General features: G+C 43.1%; 1 protein-coding gene across 1 annotated transcript in view; it reads left to right on the forward strand.

Moving 5' to 3' along the window:
- Nucleotides 1-8,446: 8,446 nt before the first annotated feature.
- calcr (calcitonin receptor) overlaps nt 8,447-21,967 on the forward strand; it is a 346,460-nt gene continuing 332,939 nt past the window's right edge. Inside the window, exon 1 of the mRNA XM_068051371.1 lies at nt 8,447-8,846. The gene's annotated coding sequence lies outside the window, so the exon portion shown is untranslated. The remainder of the gene's footprint in view (nt 8,847-21,967) is intronic.

A 21,967-nucleotide genomic window follows, 5' to 3' on the forward strand; every position in this document is an offset into this window, starting at 1 on the left:
ACCTTTTTTGCTTCTCCTTTGTATTGGAAGCTGGTCCTGAAAGCAAGAGAGAAGAATGTCAGTAATTGTGTTGCACTGTGTTTGGGGGATGTGCCTGCTATAGCTGAATAGCTGGAGGTCTGAGGGGACAGCGAGAGGTGGGTGTCAGGTTGGCATCATTGGAAGAATTTTGAGGATGAGGTGGCACATCTGAATGTTAGGCCTAAGTTCTGGCAGCCAGGATCTGCTAATGGGTGAATGATGAATTTGCGGTGAATTGACAGTGTGAGAGGTTGGTGGTGTGGTGGGTAGGAGATGTTATGTGAAGATGCATTCACTGACCTTGTCCACCCGCGTGAGATCATTGAACTTTTTCCGGTGCTGCTGCCATGTCCTCGGTGCCAGGCCCCTTGCATTAACCTCTCTGGCCACCTGCTCCCATTCCCTCAGAGGCTTCTCATTGAGAGCCTCCTAGCCCCCCGTGAAAACATGGCCTCTCTTCTCTTGTCAGCCTCCATCACTAATGTCTCCGTCACCGCATCCATGAACCTGGGAGCCCTCTTTCTGCACTGGTGCTCCATTTGCTTTGTTTCTAATTGCAGACTTTTGCAGTACTGGCAGTCAGCAGCAGTTTCCTTTCAGTCAGTGCAGCTCCCCTTTCAGAGGGGCAGGTGTGAGACACGCGGTTAGGCCTCCGTTGAGCATGCAGCTAGCCAGCAGCACATGTCATGCTTGGCTACATGCTCTTTCTTCTTTCTTTCTTTTGGGCCTCCTTATCTCGAGAGACAATGGATACGCGCCTGGAGGTGGTCAGTGGTTTGTGAAGCAGCGCCTGGAGTGGCTATAAAGGCCAATTCTGGAGTGACAGGCTCTTTCACAGGTGCTGCAGAGAAATTTGTTTGTCGGGGCTGTTGCACAGTTGGCTCTCCCCTTGCGCCTCTGTCTTTTTACCTGCCAACTACTAAGTCTCTTCGACTCGCCACAATTTAGCCCTGTCTTTATGGCTGCCCGCCAGCTCTGGCGAATGCTGGCAACTGACTCCCACGACTTGTGATCAATGTCACACGATTTCATGTCGCGTTTGCAGACGTCTTTATAGCGGAGACATGGACGGCCGGTGGGTCTGATACCAATGGCGAGCTCGCTGTACAATGTGTCTTTGGGGATCCTGCCATCTTCCATGCGGCTCACATGGCCAAGCCATCTCAAGCGCCGCTGACTCAGTAGTGTGTATAAGCTGGGGGTGTTGGCCGCTTCAAGGACTTCTGTGTTGGAGATATAGTCCTGCCACCTGATGCCAAGTATTCTCCGAAGGCAGCGAAGATGGAATGAATTGAGACGTCGCTCTTGGCTGGCATACGTTGTCCAGGCCTCGCTGCCGTAGAGCAAGGTACTGAGGACACAGGCCTGATACACTCGGACTTTTGTGTTCCGTGTCAGTGCGCCATTTTCCCACACTCTCTTGGCCAGTCTGGACATAGCAGTGGAAGCCTTACCCATGCGCTTGTTGATTTCTGCATCTAGAGACAGGTTACTGGTGATAGTTGAGCCTAGGTAGGTGAACTCTTGAACCACTTCCAGAGCGTGGTCGCCAATATTGATGGATGGAGCATTTCTGACGTCCTGCCCCATGATGTTCGTTTTCTTGAGGCTGATGGTTAAGGCAAATTCATTGCAGGCAGCCGCAAACCTGTCGATGAGACTCTGCAAGCACTCTTCAGTGTGAGATGTTAAAGCAGCATCGTCAGCAAAGAGGAGTTCTCTGATGAGGACTTTCCGTACTTTGGACTTCGCTCTTAGACGGGCAAGGTTGAACAACCTGCCCCCTGATCTTGTGTGGAGGAAAATTCCTTCTTCAGAGGACTTGAACGCATGTGAAAGCAGCAGGGAGAAGAAAATCCCAAAAAGTGTCGGTGCGAGAACACAGCCCTGTTTTACACCACTCAGGATAGGAAAGGGCTCTGATGAGGAGCCACCATGTTGAATTGTGCCTTTCATATTGTCATGGAATGAGGTGATGATACTTAGTAGCTTTGGTGGACATCCGATCTTTTCTAGTAGTCTGAAGAGACCACGTCTGCTGACAAGGTCAAAGGCTTTGGTGAGATCAATGAAAGCAATGTAGAGGGGCATCTGTTGTTCACGGCATTTCTCCTGTATCTGACGAAGGGAGAACAGCATGTCAATGGTCGATCTCTCTGCACGAAAGCCACACTGTGCCTCAGGGTAGACGCGCTCGGCCAGCTTCTGGAATCAGGCAAATGAGGATGTAGCACAAAGTTTGTGTGCTGCCTGCCGCAATGGGACTGGAACGAATTGCAAATTGTGACCCTAGTGCCTGATAATAGGTATAAATGAATTTTTAGCCCCTTCTCTATATCTATCCTAACAAACCCTTTCATTATCTTAAAAACCTCCATCAGGCCACCCCTCAGTCTCCTCTGTTATAGAGGAAAGTGTCCCAGCCTGCTCAATCTTTCCTGATAGGTATAACCTCTCAATTCTGGTAACACTTTCCTGTTAAATTTTATTTGCACCTTCTCCAATGTCTCTATGTCCTTTTTATAATGTGGAGATCAGAACTGGTCACAGTACTCCGAGTGTGGTTGAAATAAGTTTCTATACAAGTTTAACATAACTTCTCTACTTTTCAATTCTATCCCTCTAGAAATGAGCCTAAGTGCATGATTTGCTTTTTTATATGGTCTTAATAAACAGTATTGCTACTTTCATTGATTTGTGTGTCTGTAACCCCAGATCCCTTTGGTTCCTCTGCCTCATTTCTTAACTTATTTTTCAAGGTGTATGTAGCCTGCTTATGCAAGTGTAAGGGTAGGAGTAGGGGTAGGCCATACAGTCCCTCAAGCCTGTTCCACCATTCAATTTAATCATAGCTGATCTTCTACCTTAACTTCACTTTCTGACCTAACTCCATATCCCTTGATTCTATTAGAGTCCATAAACCTATCAATCTCAGTCTTGAATATGCTCATCAACCAAGCATCCACAACTCTCTGGGGTAGAGAATTCCAGGATTTACAACCCTCTGAATGAAGAAATTTTTCCTGATAAATGCTAAATGGCCAGCCTTTTATCCTGAGACTATGACCCCTGGTTCTAGACTCTCCAGCCAGGGGAAACAGCATCTCAGCATCTACCCTGTCAAGCCCTTGCATAAATTTCTATGTTTCGATGAGATCACCTCTCATTCTTCTCAAGTCCAGAGAATATAGGCTCATTCTATTTAATCTCTCCGTATAAAACAACCCTCATCCCAGGAATCAATCTAGTGAACCTTCATTGCACCCCTTCCAGGTGCCCACCACCCTCTGCGTAAAGAACTTTCCACGCATATCCCCCCTAAACATTTCCCCTTTCACTTTGAACTCGTGTCCTCTCGTAATTGAAACCCCCACTCTGGGAAAAAGCCTCTTGCTGTCCACCCTGTCTATACCTCTCATGATTTTGTACACCTCAATCAGGTCCCCCCTCAACCTCCGTCTTTCTAATGAAAATAATCCTAATCTGCTCAACCTCTCTTCATAGCTAGCGCCCTCCAAACCAGGCAACATCCTGGTGAACCTCCTCTGCACCCTCTCCAAAGCATCCACATCCTTTTGATAATGTGGCGACCAGAACTGTACGCAGTATTCCAAATGTGGCCGAACCAAAGTCCTATACAACTGTAACATGACCTGCCAACTCTTGTACTCAATGCCCCGTCCGATGAAGGAAAGCATGCCGTATGCCTTCTTGACCACTCTATTTACCTGCGTTGCCACCTTCAGGGAACAGTGGACCTGAACACCCAAATCTCTCTGGACATCAATTTTCCCCAGGACTTTTCCATTTACTGTATAGTTCACTCTTGAATTGGATCTTCCAAAATGCATCACCTCGCATTTGCCCTGATTGAACTCCATCTGCCATTTCTCTGCCCAACTCTCTAATCTATCTATATTCTGCTGTATTCTCTGACAGTCCCCTTCACTATCTGCTACTCCACCAATCTTAGTGTCGTCTGCAAACTTGCTAATCAGACCACCTATACTTTCCTCCAAATCATTAATGTATATCACAAACAACAGTGGTCCCAGCACGGATCCCTGTGGAACACCACTGGTCACACGTCTCCATTTTGAGAAACTCCCCTCTACTGCTACTCTCTGTCTCCTGTTGCCCAGCCAGTTCTTTATCCATCTAGCTAGTACACCTTGGACCCCAAGCGCCTTCACTTTCTCCATCAGCCTGCCATGGGGAACCTTATCAAACGCCAACCCTCTTCCAATAAAGGCTAACATACTATTTGCCTTCCAAATTACTTGCATGTCAACTTTCTTCCTACTGCCCTGAAGACCCCCACCTGCCAAGAATGAGGCATATTAATTTCATCACATGAACATTAATTTTAAACTGTTGCTGGAGTGAACAGATGACTTGTTGAAAGAGATCAGCAGTGGCTGGAAAACAACATTTGCATACTGATAGTTGCCTAGGAAAAGACAATGGGAATTGCTTACTGATTCAATTAACAGAGGTTGGCCTGGGCAATGGTGATCCATATATTGTTGGTATAACAGGCAGCACTACACCAACACCGCCCCCCACCCCCCAACTGAGAGCTTTGGAATCCACAAACACAGGAGTTTGTTAAAAAAGCAAGTCACATGACTAACCTGCTGGCCCCAGTCTGGTTTTGACCTGCTCACAGGACAGCTTGGAGTCAGATGGCAGATTGCAATTGAACTTGGAAGAAGCGAGCCTCTCTCTCTCTCACTAATCTCTGGATCCACTGAAGTCACTTAAACCTCAAGAGAGAAAAGACTCCTACCTCGAAACAGGTTTTAAAGCGTGCACTGGGCCCCAATGAAACAGCAAGACTTACCAGCAATCAAAGATTCTACATCGAACTCAAAGGACCATAAATAAAACCCAGCTATTGTCTCAAACTTTTCCCTTTTATTCTTTCTACTTTTTCTGTCTCTATCTGTGTGTCTTTATCACGTATGCATGCTAGCATGGTCACTTCACATATTCGTAGTCATAAACTGAATTAGAGTTTAAGATTAATGAACTTCCACCTTTCTTGTTTAAATCTAAGAAAACCTGTCTGATTTGATTTATTTGCCTTACAATTGGAAAGCAGTGAACAAAGATTCACTGAGGGGGAGCTAAAAACACGGTGTTTTAAAAATTAAATCCTGTTATGGTTAAACCAGGCAAAGACTGAGAGGGTACCCTTCTCACCTGGTCAGAACACTCCCACAATGTATGTAAACGGGGTTTTTATAAAATCAGTGTTGTCCAATACGTTAGTCAGTTGCCATATGTGGCTAATTGAGAAATCAGATGTGACGAACCACATCTTTGATTAGTAAATAAAAGTGAGTAATAAACATTATCCTTTGCCAGTTCTAGTGAAAAGTCACAGACCTGAAACGTTAACTCTGTTTCTCTCTCCACAGATGCTGCCAGACCTGCTGAGTATTTCTGGCACTTTGTTTTTATTTCAGATTTCCAGCGTCCGCAGTATTTTGCTTTTATGAGAGTTGCGAGTCCTACTTTATCAGTGTAATTTCTGAGACGGTTGACTCACACAACAGATGCGCCAGCCCGCCCTTACCCTCCATCCAGACCTTTGCCATGAGGTGTCTTGTTGGTACTGCTTATTACTGGATGGGTTTCCTTTATTCTGCGAGCAGTTCCCCTCTCCATCAACATTACTGGTGTTTCCATGGTGCTGAAGTTCTGCAATTTCACCCATGTTGCACACCATTAGCAGATAACCAATAAACAGTAACCAAGGAAGAAAAGCAAACATTAAGATTAAAAAGCATTGGCACACTGTTTTTTGTCATACCACGACCGGCAAACGCACAAAAAGATTGAAGTCCGCATTCATAGGCTATACAACTGAGAAGATACGTCCAAGGATAATGTTTATTACTCACTTTTATTTACTAATCAAAGATGCGGTTCGTCACATCTGATTTCTCAATTAGCCACATATGGCAACTAACTAACGTATTGGACAACACTGATTTTATAAAAACCCCGTTTACACCGGGTCCGGGCCGTGTTTTGGGGCGGTGTTTTTGGTTGGCGGCTTGGACCATTCACACGTCGCCATCTCAGTTCTCGGCAAAATAATGAATAAATCATCTAAAGTATTAATCACCTGTTCTGTTGCTTAGTGGCACCGTAGAGTGAAACAGTTACTACTTTGCTTCTTGTATTTCCCTTAGTGTTTTCCCTTAGCTTTTCATTCAGGAAGATTACTCCCAACAATCATAAATAAACAAACAATTCACTCAGTTTAATCACGTCTCCCCTCCTCCCTCATAACATCTCAGTGCATAGCTGGGATGCTTGCCCGGTGATTTAGTGCTGTTCTAATAGATTGTGTTGCCTTGTAGTGCGATTTGGACTCAACTAATCTGAAATAAACCAAAATCATAGCCGACATCATTTCGGTTTTTCTTTTATTTGTTTTATTTTGTAACAAAAATACTTGTCTAACATTTTTGTCAAGAAGTATAAATCGATTTGGATTATTTCTTATTTCAGAAGAACCATTTGACTCTACCTTTAAAATTTGTGAACTAACAGAGCGTATTTTTTTTTTAAAACCGTCCCAACCTCTGGGACAAAATTCTGCTATAACTTTAGGTTTAGACCAGTTTCAATGTGTTTCCCGGGTCATGAAATTCGAAGTCTAGTATCTGAGGCACTCTTGTGAAAATCTGTGCAGCTGTAAAGAGTCAAGTTCCTGCAGCTGGGAGCAGTGGGCCTGACTCAGGCAGATGTTCCTCACAGGTCTATTTCTTCTAAACTTCAATTTGCAATTATTGATATTTGAATTTCATTTAATTGTTTACTGATGGGCACAGACACATCTAAACCGAGAAATATTTTTAAATATATCTCGTTGGATCAAACTATTTATTGTGCGTCTGGTGTCGGAGCTTTGTTTCCATTTATGAAAATCTGGCAGAAAGGGCGTAGTGACTATCCCGAATAAATCCTTTCATCGAGGTCCACCCTGATGTGTAATAAATACTCGGTATGTGTGTTCATAGAACCGCTAGAAAAGTAAGATCAGATAAAGATCCAAAGGAAAGTAAAGCTGTCAAAATTTTTACACCTTCTGATATTAATTGTGCTTTTTAAGTATGTCAGAACTCAAGTAATTATCGAAATGGGCGAAAGTTGAAGGTTGCAATCAGATTTTAAAAGAGCTCTTTAATACGGTATGAGTTGGACCGGTCAATATAATTTCCTCATTCCAATATTCTTGAGGAGAAAACGGCGATGGGAGAGGTACTGGAAGACTCGGAAAGGCGAATTTCCATCAGCAGTCCGCTCTTTCAAAACATTCAAGCTTGGTCGGGTGCAGGACAGTCAGGACACTTTGGCCCTCCAACCCGATAAAGAACGTGGGCTCGGCGACTAGCAAGGAGTTTTCTTTGGGAAGTGATCGCAGTCCCAAGGAGCACAAGCACAAGCTGGCAGCAGGCTTAAGGGTCAGTGGCTGGCCGGCATATAAAAACACACAGTACTTGTGATAACAAACATAAGGACAGCGAGCCTCTGGAGCATCACCTGTGAGAAGTAAACACACTGTTTTTCTTTTAACTGTCTTTAAAATAGTCTATTATCTACAAAATAATATTTGGTAAATTTCAATAATTCCGCTTTGAAACTAGAATGGTATCACTTGCCAGTTATTAAGGTATCAGTGACTAAGTAAACTTAAGGAATTTAATTTGTTCAGTGTAGGCCTGTAATACATCCCGGGGAAAGGATGCCACGTTTAAATATCGCCAGGAATAAAGGGCAGGGTTGAAATAGGCATGCTGCTGGTTTTAGTAGTGAATACACGTGTTTAAAATGTGACTGACATATGCACTAAAAGCACATGTTTGGGTTCTGGTACTGATCGCTCCACTGAAGTATAACCCTCTTAAACATATTCATACCGACTAGAGCTACGATATCAATAAAGAAACGGTAGCGCGGTAGTGGTTTGCAGCCACTCTTCCAGTACAACGTTCATCTATCGACAGTCTACTAAGTTCTTTAAACTGTCCTAAGCTTCTCTATTACACTAAATCTAAAACGTATTCCGAATAAATTCACATCTATATGCTTGCACAGCATCCTTTTAATATTTTCGTGCAAATTATTTGACAAAAAGTGTACAAATACGGCAGATCAGCACGACTGCATTGTGTGGACCCGAGCCTTCGTATTTGAGTAATGAAAATCTATCTATTGAGATACAATCTCCTTTCTAATATCTCTGCACCATTCCTGGTTTAGCGGCCATTGCCAGAAAACGGCGCTTTCTTTAAGAGCGGTGCTGTTAGTCGGGCACTGGCTGATGAGAGAGAAACAGCCTCTGTGGTGTCCATAGATGTGAATGTTGAAACTGTTCCAGTTCGCGCTGCCGGCCTTGCGGTGAGCGGGGGCGCTTGAGAATCGCCGCCAGACTGGGGAGAGGTCAGTCACATTCTGCAGGCAACACCAACGGCAAGGAGAGGAAAAAGCTCCAGTCACAGACATTCATTCAGATCAGCCTTTCACAGAGCGGAACCCGATTGGATCGAAACTGGGATCTTATAGGAGAGACAGATAGAAAATAGCTAATATAGCTAATACGATCGGAATTATAGGGACCTCACAGAACATCGAATTGCAGCTATCTTGTATTCATTCCGTGAAGGAACATTCACTTCAGTTGGAATTTCTCATCTGTGGAGAGAGGAGCGAGCGAGAGAAAGAAAGATGCAGTTTTAATAATAGCTTTGATTCGATTTGAGAGCTGTCACTACAACTCAGCGCATCTTCAGAGAAGCTTCCAATAGGTATTGATTCTCCATTTTCTTAAAAGTTTCTTGTTGTAATGATGTAAAACGATAATCACCGGGAAGCACAGTTGCAGTTACTACTATCAGTCTCATTAAGATTGTGATGATTTATCAGGTTTATTTTGACTGCTTGATACCTCGAATAGGACAAAGCTCGAGTGGATTCTTGCCACACTTGACATTACAGCGAGCAATTAATTAGCATTTTATGGGGAAACTCAGGCTGGCTCGTAAAACTAGCAAAGCTTTGAAATTTGGGAAATAGCTGCTGGTTTTCAGGCACGGCAGACCGGAATATATTTTAAAAAAAACAAGCAATTAAACTCGGGAATCCCCCAGCACAGTTACTGTGAAAGGAATGAGCAGAAATTTGAAGGGTTTGCTGTTCTGCAAATGCGCATTGATTTTATTTCTTGATACATGCTGACCAGTATAAGGAGCTGTTCGATTAGTTACTGCATATTCTGAAATGGAAGCCCTGTTTATTTTGCGCGTGGGTAGGGTGTTTGAAACGCGGTCCGAACAACACTTTTTACTGGGATATCACAGGTCTATGTGCTAAAAGTTTACCTCAAGGAAAGCAGAACAGAAAGTCAAAGCAAGATGTGTGATCAATTGTCTACCAGTACTTGTTAAGTATAACGTGGTATCCGCTCCATTTACAAACAGCCAGTGTCTACTTTGGATAGCTCGTTTTTTTTTAAGTCATGTTGTCTATAAGGAGGTTTTGCATGTCATGGAAGTAGTGGGAATACGGTGAAGAATATTGTTTTATAAAATGTAAAATAAGGTGTGATGGCGAGCAGAGCGAATATTGAGTACTGCTTCAAAATGGAAACTTTGCAAAATGCAAAATAAGATTTGTATTTGAAGTTAAACAAGTAGCATTGATTTGTACATTCTTTTCCCTTGTAAATGCTTGATCTCAGTTTAAACGTTGTATTGTAAGTGAAGTGGAAATGGTTTGTGTCTCGTCTGAGAAGGCCATTTATATTGAAAACGGACTCCATGGAAGGACTCTTTTTACTCGGTGTTGAGCTGATAGTTGACCCATTAGTTCACTTGTCCGAGTGTTTTTGGAATCAGCGGTAAATCAAAACAAAACGTCAGACAGATTTCCAAACCGTCTATAAACGTCTGCTGGTGTAAATTGGGGGGAACCTCAATAATAATTCCATACTGGGACGAATTACTTTTTCTAAAACGATATTTAATCAAATTGTCAAAATATTACTTCTTGCGAAAGATCAGTTCTTTTTAAATTCACTCCAGATAATCAAGAACAAATCGAGTTGTTAGTGATCCATTATTTAAAATATATACATGAAACTTGTATTACTGCTGATCTCTGGAGCAGTTCCGCATATGAACCTTTACATAGCCTGTCTCATAAGGCTCCCTTTCTCCAGGTTAACTGCAGATAAACATTTATCAAATTCTATACTCACAACAGGCAGTTCGGGAAATACAAACTGCAGATATGGGGAAGGGATTTTTTTAAGCATTTATTTAATATCATTGTATATTGCAAACCACGCATATACGAGCAGAGGTCAAGTCTAACTCAAGTAAAACTGCAACGATTCTCAATGATTTTCCCAATACTAATACAAAAAGAAAGTTTACAGATTGAATGTTATTTACTGTAACGATGCTGAACGACCACATATCTAGGGCGCAGTAAAGCACATGAATGCACAATGCCACTCTTAGATGATCAAATTTGCCATGTAGCCAGATGCCCATCCTAGAGGTAAATTACTTCAGCAACACCAAGCGCTGGGGAGTCTGCAGATAACCGAGCTTCTGGATATTTAACAGCAAATACACGAACACCAGATCATGGCCCAAACTAGTACGCTATGCTGGAGTGTCGAAAGGCCTCGCCAAGTTAGTCAAGCTGTTTGCCGCGTAGATTATTTAATAAATTGGAATTCCCCATGATTATATATAACAGACTTCTGTATATTTGTCTTTCGCTTCACTTTGCACTAGGTTAATGCTACGAATTTGATTGCATTGTGTTAATTATGCCAGTAGTTATAAATTCTGCTTTTATTTATATCTGAAGAAATATATACAACATCGTAACTTGCAGAAATAAACATGCATTTCAAAAAATATTAAGCGGCAAAATTTGCCGAACGTACCAAACTTGCTGGTGTGACAAACCGTGAGGATGATACCAATGGACTGCAACAGGACATAGATAAACTAGCAGAATGGGCAGACAAGTGGCAGGTGGGATTTAATACAGAGAAGGGTGAGGTGATGCATTTTGGCAGAAAGGATAGGGAGAGGCAATATAGACTTAATGGCACAGTTCAAAAGAGTGTGCAGGAACAGAGAGACCTGGGAGCAGGGGTTGGCAATGTTTCTGTACATGGACACCAGTGACCATGGTAAAAATGTTGAGGTCCATGGTAATTTTAAATGTCTTGCTCCAAGCCTTTAAACTTGTGTTTTTAAATAACCTAGTGGCTAGATTATTTTAAAACTGGGTTATACAGCATACAGCCCGCAGGGCAGAATCCAGCCTGCCGAAGGTTTCCATTCAGCCTGCCAATCCTCTGTGACTGACAATGGGCTGCCCACGGCTCAGCTTCGATTGATGGCTCTCCGATTAAACTGTACGTCAGGCGGAGGGATTAGGCAGAATCTGCGTCTGACGGATGGCGACTGCCTTTCAGTGATTGGTCACTGTCTGTGACTGACAGGGGCTGCCTGGGCAGGGTTAGTGCTGATTGGTGGTTCAAGGCGGGGTGCTCTGGAATCTGCCACCCCTGCCGTTTTCACGTGGTTCAGGGAATGAGAGGGAATGGCTGCTGCGGGGGGAGAGGGAGAGAGAGGCTGAAGGGAGAGGAGGAAGTGGACCAGCATACAGACAGAGGCATGGTGTGGCGCTGTGAGCCAGGCAGCCCTTTAAACATGCACCAAACTGGGGAGCAGAGGGAGGGAAAGAGAAAGAGGAAGAGAGAGGGGGGGGGGAGAGAGAGAGGGGGGGGAGAGAGATAAACACAGAGAGAAGGCAGAGTGCAGGGTGAGTGAAGGGGATACAGAGGGAGGAGAGAGAGGGACACAGAGAGGTGGAGAGAGAGAGAGGGGAGAGAAAAAGATCAAGATTATCTATCTGAAATCACTGCATCATTACATGAAGTATGTGGACAGACATTGACTACTTGTGCAAGCAAACACAATGCCAGGTATCTCAATAAATAGGAAGAAATGTGTTTTAAATCGGACTGTGTTTTGATGGCATTAGGATGCTATATACTTTATATACAGATTAATTGCTCCCATGTCCATGGCTGAGTCAATAATTTTGTCAAATATCCATGGTGCATCATGTTGGTGCCTATCCCTATCTGAGGGTTCATGTACATAGATCGTTGAGGTGGCAGGACATATTGAGAGAATAGTTAGCAAAGCATATGGGATCTTGGGCTTCATAAATAGAAGTATTGAGTGCAAAAGCTTGGAAGTTATGTTGAACCTTTATAAAGCCCTGGTTAGGCCGCAACTAATGTACTGTATCCAGTTCTGGTCACCACACTTTAGGAAGGATGTGGAGGTCCTTGAGAGGGTGCAGAAGAGGTTTACAAGGTTAGGCTGGAGAAGCTGAGGTTGATCTCAATGCAGCAAAGGAGGCTGAAGGGAGATTTGATAGAGGTGTACAAGATTGTGAGCAGTTTAGATAAAATAGACAAAGAAAAATTGTTCCCATTAGTTGATGGTACAAAGACTAGTAAACACAGATTTAAGGTTTTGGGCAAGAGATACAGGGATGGTGGTGTGAGGAAGAACTTTTTTGTGCAGCAAATGGTAATGATCTGGAACTCACTGCCTATGAAGGTGAACGCAAAGAAAATCAATGATTTCAAAAGAAAATTGAATGGGCACTTGAGGGAAATAAACTTGCTGCTCTCCGGGGATAGAGTGGGGGAAAGGGACTGACTGGATTGCTCTACAGAGAGTTGGCATGGACTTGATAGGCCGAGTGGCTCCCTTCTGTGCCATAATGACTCCATTTCTCCATGACTCTATGAATCTAGGATAGTGAATATTAAAGGCAAATTGTTCCAGAGGTCCACACATACTGTGAAAAGAATTATTTGCTAACATCTAACCCTGTTCTATGCTTTTATAAGTTATACTTGTGTCCCTTGGCTCTTCGTAACCTACTTAGTTCAAATTGCCTACCCATTTGGACCAAGTTAAATCCTTTCATCATTTTAAGAAATAAAGAACTAGTAGTTATATAGCACCTTTTATGATCATATCCCAAGTCCTTCATAGTCAATGAAATACTTTTCGCGTAGTCAGTATTATAATGGGAAATGTAGCAGCCAATTTGCACACAAGGTCCCACAACCAGCAATGAAATAAAAGATCAGGTAATCTGTTTTAGTGATGTTGGTCAACGGATAAATGTTGGCCAGAACTTCCCTGCTTTTCTTCAAATGTTGCCATGGAATCTATTATGTCCACCCGAGAGGTCTCAATTCAATGTCTCATCCAAAAGTCAGCGGGAGTTAAATTTGTCTTTAGGGTTAGAGCAAAATGAGCAATAGCGAATTTGCAGCCTATTTTATGCTGTGCCAATTACATTTTGCATTGACTAATGAGGGACAACTTTTGTTACAGAATATCGGAGTAGTTTAAATGAAAGAGGGCAGTATGACTTTGCACAATTACACTGCAACTGCAAAACCAATTAGTTCCTTTTATCAGTACAACTGTTTTTTTAAATTCATTCTTGGGATGTCAGCGTTACTGGCAAGCTTATCACCCATCCCTGATTGCCCTTGAGAAGGTGGTGGTGAGCTGCCTTCTTGAACAACTGCAGTCCATGTGGTGTAGGTACAACCACAATGCTATTAGGGAGGGAGTTCCAGTATTTTGGCCCAATGACAGTGAAGGAACAGTGATATAGTCAGGATGTTGAGTGACTTGGAAGTGAACTTGCAGGTGGTGGTGTTTCCATGTATCTCCTGTCCTTGTCCTTCCAGGTGATAGAGGTTGAAGGTTTGAAAGGTGCTGTCGAAGAAGCCTTGGCGAGTTGTTACATAAGAAAATTACCGACTAGTGACTATTCTCCTTTGAAAGAAAGATAAGTTTGTGTTTAAGTTAGTGTTCTGTGATAGATTCAGTAATTAAGCCAGGCAGGTCTGCAGTATTGCAAGGAAGTGGTTTTAAATTTATATGTGTTGGGGATCCCTTTCAATTATTAACACGCTCTCAGAGCTATCCTGTCCTAACTTCCAAAATGCAATGAAGGAAAAGAGTGCTGTGAGGCTGAAGATATCTTTTATTAGAGAGCCACAATAGAAATAACAATAAAATCAATAAATACAGAAAAAATATTGAAATGTGATGACAGGTGGACAGAAATCTGATGACCTGATAATCCTCAGAAGCTGAAAGTCAAGGCTGCCAGTTTGAAATCCTATGCTCAAGCCACCATTAAGGATGGAGTAGTCAGCTTGTCTCAATGATACCTGTTAAAGGCGAGTGACCTGAGATTCTTTCACACAAATACATAGAAGTTACAACAAAAACAAGAAATGCTGGATTCACTCAGCAGGTCTGGCAGCATCTGTGGAAAGAGAAGCAGAGTTAACGTTTCGGGTCAGTGACCCTGACCGAAACGTTAACTCTGCTTCTCTTTCCACAGATGCTGCCAGACCTGCTGAGTGAATCCAGCATTTCTTGTTTTTGTTTCAGATTTCCAGCATCCGCAGTATTTTGCTTTTATAGAAGTTACAACATGGAAGCAGGGCATGTGGCCCAACTGGTCCTTATTGCTATTTACCCTCCATGTGAGAAAATAGTTCCATCATATTTACCTCCCCTATTGCCATAACCCTTCAACTCTTTTTCCTTAATCAATTTCCAATCTCATCCTGAATGCAAGCCACTAAGCTTGAAAATGAATTCCACAGCCTCATTAAAGAAATTTCTACTGCCCTCTGTTCTGAATCTCTTACATTTAATCTTATATCTATGGGTGTTTGATCTAGAACCCTCAAGAAATAGTCTGCTTCTATCTACCATATACCATCCTTTCATAATTTAAAACAATTATATCATATCACCCTGCAATTTGTGTTGTCCTAACAAAGAACAGTCAATTTTTCAAGTCACTCTTTGTATACACCCTTAACTCCTACTCTCTAATTTATCTTTTCTACACAATTTTTAATTAAGTTTCCTATCCTCCCTGTGATTCCATACCCCTTTCTCTGTTGTGGTAATCTCTCATGTGGTACCCTTTCAAAGATCTTCCTAAAACCCATGTACATTGCATCGACTGCATATTTCCCATTTACCATGTCTGTTACTTCCTCAAGTTTGTCAAGCTTGACTGCTCCTTTTGAAATCTGTACATGCTACTAACTATTTTCTGTTTATCTAAATAGGTGATATGGTTGTGTAGTGATTTTTTTACTGGACTAGTAATATGGAGTCTTGGCCTAATAACCCAGAGGATATGCATTCACAACCCACCATGGCAGTTTAAGAATTAGAATTCAGATTGAAAAATCTGGAGAATATAAAAAGCTGATATCAGTACAAGTAATGAAGCTGTTGGATTGTCCTGAAAGCCCAACTGGTTCAATATGGTCTATTAGAGAAATAAACCTGTTGATCTTGCCTGGTCTGGCCCATATGAGACTCCAGCCCCACATCAATGTGGTTGACTCTTAACTGCCTTTTGAAGTGGCCGAACAAGCCACTCAGTTGTAGCAAACTGCTAAATTCATTCTCAATTAAAGCTTAAAATTTTTCCTATAAGAGGTTAAGCTAACTGGCAGTTAAGTACCCAGATTTGCTCTGTCTATCTTTTTAAAATTGGGTTCTACATTGGCCACTCTTCAGTCCTCCAATATATATCCATACTCAATAGAATTCTGAAGCATAATTTCTGGGGCTCTGCAATGTCCTTTCTCATTTCCCTAGGATGTATTCTGTCAGAACATGGTGCTTTATCTTCCTTTAACTTAACTAACTTAAAAATTCCTTTTATCCATCATAATATCACTCATCTCATTCTCAACTGCTTCAGGATTCACCTCTTCTCTGATATCCTTTGCTTTAGCAAAGACCGATACAAAGTACAGTTATCCTGCATGTGCCGGACCTGAAAGGTGCCAGATAGTCAAAAATTCTGGTTAACCAAAAGTAGTACTTACCAAGGCAGTTGGAGATCCAACCTTCTGCTCTGGAGTTATTGCCAGGAGAGCAAGTAGTACCCAGGGCCTAGCATTAGGAAAGTCAATTCTTAATTTGTCTTTACTCTTTCGGTGTCGGTGCACCAAGATAGTACACGGGAAAGGTTGCCTGTTCCAATGAGCCATCCCTGCAGGAGATCGGATGCAGAACTCCACAGCAAAATGCATCTGTGCAAGGACAAAGAATCCCATTATAGTGAATAGGGAACCAGTCACTGAGGCAAGGTAGCATTTATAACTGCAGAAGGCAACCTGAATTCCCATGGTTTATGGTGGTCCAACTCAATAGCTTTAGAAGTCTCCCAACCAACTTCCTGACATCTAACCAAGCTGTTTCTGGTACTACTGGATGCCCTCCGAGCCCTGTTACCACCAACGGATGCACGGAGAAGGTTGGCCTCGGCCTTGCGAATTTATGTAATATGTATGAGAGTCAGCCCTTTCCATCGAGCATCACTAACTAATGCTGAGAATAATCGACTGCACTCGGGATATCATGGCCTATGAGCACTTTGGGAGATTTTGGAAATTCCGGACAATAGAGTTTGTTGGTTGATAAAGTTCCAGATAACAAAGATTTTACTGTACTTACTAAACACTGCCACCATTTCTGATCATCATTTACAAATTGACAGTCCCTTCCTCTCAGCTTTCCTTATTCTGTTTTTAATGGCTCGTATTTTCTCATATTCTCCTTCAGTATTTTCATTATTATTTTTATAGTCCTCATAAAGCCCACTTCTTCAATATAAGTTGGTTTCTGAACTCTTTATGTTACCACAACATCCAAAAACACTGGTAGATTTCATCATTTTTAGTAGAATTTATGTATTTGATACCTTTGCAATCTGTTTGCCAATTTCTCCTTCCACCACCAGCTCATTCTTCACCTTCTTAAAACCTTCCCTAATCCAATCTGGTGTTTCCACTGAGCTCAGGATAACTCAAAGCTATAGTACATAGAATGGTCATAGCAGGCCAAAATGTAGGACACTAACCAACGTTTTTTTCAATTCGTTCATGGGTAGTGGACATTGCTGGCTAGGCCAGCATTTATTGCCCATCCCTAATTGCCATTGAGAAGGTGATGATGAGATGGCTTCTTGAACCACTGCAGTCCTTGGGGTGTAGGCACACTAACAGTGCCATTAGGAAGGGAGTTCCAGGATTTTGACCCAGCGACAGTGAAGGAACGGTGATGTTGTTCCAAGTCAAGATGGTGTGTGGCTTGGAGGGGAACTTGCAGGTGGTGGTGTTCCCATACATCTGTTTCCCTTGTCCTTCCAGAGGGTAGAGGTCGTGGGTTTGGAAGAAGATGTCAAAGAAGCCTTGGTGAGTTGCTGCAGTGCATCTTGTGGATGGTACACACTGCTGCCACTGAGCGTTGGTGGTAAAGGGAGTGGGTGGTGAAGGTGGTGGATGGGGTGCCAATCAAGCAGGCTACTTTGTCCTGAATGGTGTCGAGCTTCTTGAGTGTTTTTGGAGCTGCACCCATCCAGGCAAGTGGAGAGTTTTCCATCACACTCCTGACTTGTGCCTTGTAGATGGTGGACAGGCATCGGTGAGTAACTTGTCGCAGAATTCCCAGCCACTGATTTACTTGTGTAGCCACAGTATTTATGTGGCCAGTCCAGTTCAGTTTCTGGTCAATGGTAACCCCCAGGATGTTGATAGTGGGGGATTCGGCAATGCTAATGCCATTGAACACTAAGGGGAGATGGTTAGATTCTCTCTTGTTTGAGCTGGTGATTGCCTGGCACTTGTGTGGCGAGCATGTTACTTGCCACTTATCAGCCCAAGCCTGGATGCTGTACAGGTCTTGCTGCATCTGGACACGGGCTGCTTCATTATCTGAGGAGTCGCAAATGGTTCTGAACATTATTCAGTCATCAGCGAGCATCCCCACTTCTGACGTTATGATGGTGGGAAGGTCAATAATGAAGCAGCTGAAAATGGTTGGGCCTAGGACACTACCCTGAGGAATTCCTGCAGTGATGTCCGGGGACTGAGATGATTGAACTCCAACAACCACAACCATCTTCCTTTGTGCTAGGTATGACTCCAACCAGTGGAGAGTTTTCCCCCCGATTCCCATTGACTCCAGTTTTGCTGGGGCTCCTTGATGCCATACTCAGTCCAATGCTGCCTTGATGTTAAGGGCAATCACTCTCACCTCACCTTGGTAATAACTGAATTAAGAAGGAAATAGCCAGTGATGAAATTAATTTACTTTTGTAAATTAAAAGATAATTAGGATAACTATTTGTAACACTAACATTAAAATTATTTCTAGAACTTGCCATTAAATTATAATGGACAAATTAAGACTTATTGTGTGTTCATATTGCTTCACGGAACTTGGGGAATGATTTGCTTTGGGTTTTGAAGTCCTATTCACACAGCCACCTTCAAAACTTGATCTGAACTTCAACATGCTTGCCACATAGAAGAGTTTAACTGTGTTTTTAATTTTACCATGACTTCAAACTTCATATTCAGGATAAAGGAGTGAGAAGTGAGTTGAGAATTCTTTTTTTAAAGTTTCACATTTCTTTTCATGGTATAACTAAACTTTAAATTTGGGATTTGAACTGTTTTACAGTGCACATATATTGTGACTTATGATATTCAGTTTGAGTTTGAAATCTCCATGTGTCATGTTGGACAGTGAGGTCTGAAGATCAATTTGATTTGCCAGCTGCCCTTTATCCTGTTTACACACCCATCTTTAATGTCACTGTGAATTGGGGATGATGTGTGAATGCAACCCAAGTTGTCATTCCAGTACTAATTTATTATTTCTCAACATTTCTTCTGGCCTTCTGAGTTGTTCAAGACTAAAACAAATATGTTCTTTAATATTATGAAGGAGTATCATGGAAACAGCGTGCAGATTGCAAGCTGAGTGTGGAGATTCGGGTTTGGTGTGTGGGGATTTTAAATTATCTTTATAAAAGTCTGCTCTGCAGTTAGCATTTCACTGGGATTTACCCTCTGGATAAAGTAGGGTTAAGAAAGTAAACTATGTTTCTTACAGTCTTAGGCAGGGATTAACAGGCTGTACTGCAGAGTAGCTGATTAGTTAAGTAGCTGACCAGTCAAATCTGGTTGCTGCAGTTTCAGCTTCAAAGGTATAAATACAGAGATCTGGGTGCATCCTGAAAACGATGTGCAGATTGCAAGCTGAGTGTGGAGATTCAAGTTTGATGAGTGGCGAGTTCGGTGAAGTGGGGAGGAGGTGCTCCATTTTTCAATTTTTTTTTCTACTTTCTTAACCCTCCAGTATTTGGTTCTTGCTTCACTACAGTGGAAGGAGCTGTTTGGTAAGTACCCGGTAAGCTATTCTACTTATAATAAATAGTCTGTAAAGTTAAGGTATGGCAGGGTAAAGGCCTGCTCAGATCTGGAAAATAAAACCCCACCCGAACCACATCAGACCCGAGCCCGACCCGGCCCAAGTCCTTCCATTATTTCCCACGCCCGACCCGACCATAGTGCACTCACTGTACTTACCAGTTTTGGATGGATGGAATAGAAGGAAGCTGCAGCATGAGCATGATGACGTCATAGAGACACTCACTCGCTCACTGCGCTGACTCAGAGTCTGTGGAGTCTGGATGCACGTTTCCCTCCTTGACGTCCCAAACTCCCAGCTCAGGCAGGCTTTTCAAATTTTGATGCTTACTTACTCAACTTCCCTTTTCCTCCCAGCAGAGCAAAAGGTAGTACTGTGCGTGTCCAATCTAGACCCAGCCGAACCCGACCTGAGCCCGAAAGCCAGACCCCGAAGAGCAACCCAACCCGACCCGAACCCGACACACGTTGTCGGGTCCCCTCGGGTTCGGGTCAGGTAGCAGGCCTTTATGGCAGGGCAGCTCTGCCGAGTGGAATGTATAGCCTGTGGCATGTGGGAAGTCATGGATGCACCATGTGTCCTGGACAAACACATCTGCAGGAAGTGTCGTCAGCTGCAGAAGCTTGAGCTCTGGGTTTCGGAACTTGAGTGGTGGCTGGAGTCACTGTTGTGCATTCGCGAGGCAGAGGACTATGTGGATCGCACGTTTAGGGAGGGGGGGTCACACCACAGATTAGTAGCATGCAGGCAGATAGGGAATGGGTGACCGCCAGGCAGTCTAAGAGAACCAGGGAGGTAGTGCAGGAGTCCCCTGATATGATCTCACTCACTAGTCGGTTTTCCATTTTGGATACTGGTGAGGGTGATGGTTCCTCAGAGAAGTGCAGTCAAAGCCAAGTTTCTGACACCACAGGTGGCTCAGCTGCACGGGAGGAGAGGAAGAGGATTGGAAGAGCAGTACTGATAGGGGATTCGTTAGTTAGGGGAACCAACAGGTGTTTCTGCAGCAATAAACATGACTGCAGGATGTTGTGTTGCCTCCCTGGTGCCAGGGTCAAGGATGTTATGGAAAGGCTGCAGGACATTCTTCTGGGGGAGGGTGAACAGCCAGAGGTTGTGGTCCACATTGGTACCAATGACGTAGGTAAGAAGGGGATGAGGTCCTGAAAGCAGATTTTAGGGAGCTAGGAAGGAGATTAAAAAGCAGGACCTCAAAAGCAGTAATCTCAGGATTACTCCCAGTCCCAAGTGCAAGTGAGCATAGAAATAGGAGAATTGAGCAATTGAAAACGTGGCTGGAGAATTGGTGTAGGAGGGAGGGCATCAGATTTCTGACCCATTGGGACCAGTTCTGGGGCAGGTGGGACCTGTACAAGATGGACGGGTTGCATCTTAGCAGGACTGGGACGAATATCCTCACAGGGAAATTTGCTGGTGCTGTTGGGGAGAGTTTAAACTAAATTGTTAGGGGGATGGGAACCTGAAAGGGAGATCAGTTTGGAGGGAAGCAAAACTGGTAACTTGTCTCGGGTGTGAGAACCAGGAGCAAGTATTAGAGAGTAATACCAAGGTGCACAGAATACTGGGAGAAATAAATAGCACGAGAGTAGGAAATAATAAGTTATTAGGTGCGGCCAGAGTAAGGGAGAAAGTAATAAAATCTGAATCAGGGTGAATGTGCATGTATCTGAATGCACGGAGTATGGTTTGTAAGACTGGTGAGGTACAGGAGCAGATTGCAATGTGGAAATATGATGTTGTGGCTATAACAGAGACCTGGCTCAAGGAAGGGCAGGACTGGGTGTTAAATATTCCTAGATACAAGGTGTTCAGGAAAGATAGGAAAGGGAAGAAAGGGGGAGGGGTGGCGGTATTGATTAAGGAGAGCATTGCAGTGTTAAAGAAAAAGGATGTCCCAGAGGGGTCAAGGACAGAATCAATTTGGCTAGCGTTAAGGAACAAAAAAGGTACAGTTACATTGTTCGCTGTTGTCCAAAGGCCACTAGCTAGTGGAAAGGATGTGGAAGAACAAATTTGCAAGGAAATGACAGAGAGGTGAAAAAATTATAGGGTTGTTATAATGGGGAACTTTAATTATCCAAAAGTAGACAGGGATAATAGTAGCATAAAGGTTAGTGAGGGGCATGAGTTCCTAGAGTGTGATCAGGAAAATTTTCAACAAGAGTATGTTGCTAGTCCAATGAGAAAGTAAGCACTGCTAGACCAGGTTCTTGTGAATGAGGTGGGCCAAGTGGATCAAGTATCTGTAGGAGAGCAGTTAGGGGATAGTGATCATTGTATCATAAGGTTTAGGCTGACTATGGAAAAGGACGAAGAGCAATTCAGGGTGAGAATAATTAACTGGGGGTTGGCCAACTTCAATGGAGTAAGAATGGAGTTGGGGCGAATAAACTGGAGTCAAAAACTGGCAGGAAAACCAGTAGATGAACAATGCGCTACCTTCAAAGAAGCGATAGTTTGGGCACAGTCAGGGTATGTTCCCTCGAAGGGGAAAAGTAGGGCCAACAAAT

This window comes from Heterodontus francisci, chromosome 2 (assembly GCF_036365525.1).
Source record: "Heterodontus francisci isolate sHetFra1 chromosome 2, sHetFra1.hap1, whole genome shotgun sequence".
Taxonomy (NCBI): domain Eukaryota; kingdom Metazoa; phylum Chordata; class Chondrichthyes; order Heterodontiformes; family Heterodontidae; genus Heterodontus; species Heterodontus francisci.